Here is a 3,841-nt window from a genome sequence, read left to right on the forward strand (position 1 = left end):
ACAGATACAAAATGGACATTCATAGTTATACCCCATTTTTTTAAAGTTCCGTTGTTGAATATTATAGGTGTGTAAACTCAGCAAAATATTCTAAAAGAGTCCAGTAGCCCATAAGAGCATTGGGTCCTCTGTTTAACTGGAAATGTCAGAAATTATTGACCTGAATCCCCCACAGCTCAACATAACAACATAGCTTTACTTCCTATATTTCGTCTTCATACTTTTCTACTGGATGGTTAAGACCAAGGTAAAGCAGGACCTGTGCAACAATAGTTGTAGCTTTTTGGTCTGAGAAGGCCAGTGAAATGCCCTCAGGATTTATCCTGAGATCCCATACCTCAGATTGTAGAACCTTTGTCAGTGCAGCCATGTGGATGGGTCTAGTGTTTTTTAAATTGTGTTTCATTCTCTTTAAAAAAATAATGGCTGGTGGGGCCGGGGAGATGGCTCAGTGGAATAAGCGCTTCCCTGGTAAGCACAAGGGCCTTAGTTCAATCCCTGGTTCCGCCAAAAAAATTAAAATTAAAATTAAAAAAAATAATGGCTGGGGATTTAGCTCAGTGGCACAGGGCCTGCTTGGCAAGAGTGTGGTCATAACTTGGATTCCTGGTATAAAAAATTAAATTTATTTGATAACTTGCAAATATTGATAGTTCAGCATTTATGCTATCTTCCTTAACATACATTGTACCTATTTCTTTCATAAATGATAAATTCTTACTAATGGATTGTTCTCTAAACTTCTTTCATAATTCAGGTAATGGGCTAAATGTTAGAAACTTTCATTCAATTTTGTATATCACAAATCATTAGAAAGTAGAAATAAAATACCATGCTGAGGGAATCATTCCTTTCTATTGTTATTTCTGCTATTTTATTTGCATCATGAATGTTAGCTTCAAATTAAAATGCTAGCACATTAGTTGGAGAAACGATATAATTCTAAGAAAACAGAAGCAACAAATTCAGTACTCAAGCTCAGTTTTTCTCCAAAATGTTTAAGTGTGTTACTTGTGTGCCTGTTATTTAAGAATAGCACCAAAATCATAAGCACTTTTTTTTAAGTCCCAGAGCTTTAGCTTGGAAAATTTCATTGTGATAGATCTTGTCAAGTACTTTATTTTGGGGTGATAAATGGCTGTAGTGATGACTAGGATTCTTTGCTTGTGTTTCTTAACCAAGATTATTTGGTCTATAGCAAGCTATTTTGCAACAGGTACATTTTCCTTGCATTAAATAACAAATTTGCATTGCTGTCTTTTGAGAAAATACAAAACATCCTTATGCATTATGTTACACTGAAGATATTTATAGTAACAGAATCTATTAAACAAGTGAAACATTTTCCATGAATATGACATATCATAAAGAAATGAACAATATAGAAATTGCTACAGACTTTTGGAAAGAAATAAATAATCTGGAGAAGATGTTCTATTCAGTACACATAGTAATCATATGAAAGATTACAAGTAAATTTCTGATGGTGAGATGTAAATATCTTACACTAAATCCATTTGTTCAGGTGGTTGCCATGATACTTTGGCATGTGTTCTGACATCTCCAAATATTAACCTGAAAAGACAGGATTCTTTTCAGGAAAAAACTCCAATAGCCTGTTAAAGTTCCAGGCAATCTTACATCATGTTATACCCTGATGTTAGAATGATGTTTTTTGGGTGTCCTCGGAGTGTGACATTAAAGGGAAAATGTGATTTATTGCCAATGCATGATCCCAGTGCTTTAGTCTTGGCTTCATGACTGCACAGTCCTAAAGCCTGGGAATGGGTCTTATGCAGAGGCACTATTGGCTTCTATTTTTTTCATTGAGGGTTTTCTTTGTTTTTCTGCTTCTGTGGTTTTAAGATCCATCTCTGAGGTTCAATTACAGAGCACAGCACTACTACTTATATCAAAAACCCCATTACTTTGTTTGCTGAGGTGTAAAATAACTTTCACTGTGAGTCATAACAAGTCCTACCTAACCTCCAACTGGTCCTGCAAACAGATAATGATTAGCTCCTTTAATTTCGAGTATTAAATACTACATTTAGGCTAGACACAGCAATGAAGTGATAACTTCTCATTAAAGAGTTATGACAACTGGATTCTGCCTGAATTGCTAAAAGCATCAGATAAATGTTAGTAGTCACAAATTGATGTTTAAATTAGGTGTTTAAACATCCCCATTAACCTTCCCTTTATGCTTCTAGATTCATGCTGAGAATGTTTCAAATAGCCCTCTGTTCTTAGTAGCAATGTGTAGAAACAAACAGAATCATTTTTTTTAAAGAGAAAAATATCTCTCAATGATTGCAAATAATTTCCCTATAGACTGCAAATATAAATTATGGTACTGGTTTTTGGGTAGGTAGGGTGCTCAAATAAAATGAAACAGATCTTTTGCCAATGAAAAGGCCATCAGTTGATGGAGGAAAGGTGCAGGAGGAGGGAGACAGGAAAGTAAAAGGATATGTCCATGTACTAACTTCTTATAATGAATGGAGGGGAGATAGCTCAGTGGTCTAAGTGGCTGCCTGGCAAGCATAAGGACCTGGGTTTGATCCCTGGTACTGCATGTTGTGTTAGCCCTGGAACTCCAGCCATGCCATGCTAGCCCCGAAACTGAGCATGGTGGTGCACATCTGTAATCCCAATGCTGGGGAGGCTGAGACAGGAGGATCACTATGAGTCTGAACTGTATAGTGAGACCTTGTATCCAATAATAAATTAATAATAATAATAAATGAATGTAATCACTATGTACTACAAATAAGTGCTATTAGGAACTTCAGAAATTAAGAAAAATCTAAACAATTATTAAAGCATGAATGTAAGTTTGAGATATATCTTGAGGACATTGATAAGGTTATGTTTATAAGAGGAAAGAGAGGTTCAATAAACATTCACAAAAATCTAGTAAGCCATTCAAAATAGAAATGTATGGACACCTCTCTGAGATAGTCAACATGTATTCCAGGTATAATGTGTGATTATACCTAGCGAAAAACATTTTTATTTGTATAAAATACAAATGATGTTTGTCATGGCTATTTTGGCCCAAAATTATTTTAGCATTTTGAGTAGTTTGACAAATGCAGTGTCAGTAATTTAAGTATCAAAAGTATCAGTAATTCAGAGTAATCAGTTGAAAGTAAGATTTAATAAGACTTCAGGTGTCTGGTGTTGTAGCTCTGTAGTTTAGTGTGCACTGTACTACATGTATGAGGCTCAGGGCTTGGTCCCCAGAAGAAAATCAAAAATTGGTCCAATGAAATAGGATGTTCTACATGTCAACAATAAAATACATGACAACTATCTCAAAGAAGTGTCTATATATTTCTATTTTGGATGGCTTAATAGATTTTTGTGAACGTTTATTGAATCTCTCTTCCCTCATATAAACATAACCTTATCAAAAATATATATTTCTTGAAATAGACAAATTCAAGATAAAGAATTCTAAAAGAACCAACAAATGCCTCACCAGAAAGAATCAGAAATTATAATAAAAATATAATTTCATCGCGGAAGCAAATATATGTAGTATCTAAGAAATGATCAACAAAGGATGACATTTCTGGTTAAACATTAGATAACAAAGATCAAAAGTGAATTATCAACATACTTCTAGTGGGAAAACTAAAGTTTATAAGCATTTCATTGCATCCAAAATAGGTCTTTAGCAAAATAAATAAATAAAAGTACTTTAAAAATTACTTTTGGGCTAGTGGGATAGCTCATCAGACTAAGTGCCTGCTTAGGCAAAGTCAGGGACCAGGGTTTGATCCCCAGAACCACATTCTGTGCCAGCCCCACCCCACCCCTGGGAGCTGAGCCT

The sequence above is a fragment of the Octodon degus genome, unplaced genomic scaffold (assembly GCF_000260255.1).
Source record: "Octodon degus isolate 3935 unplaced genomic scaffold, OctDeg1.0 scaffold00087, whole genome shotgun sequence".
Classification (NCBI taxonomy): Eukaryota; Metazoa; Chordata; class Mammalia; order Rodentia; family Octodontidae; genus Octodon; species Octodon degus.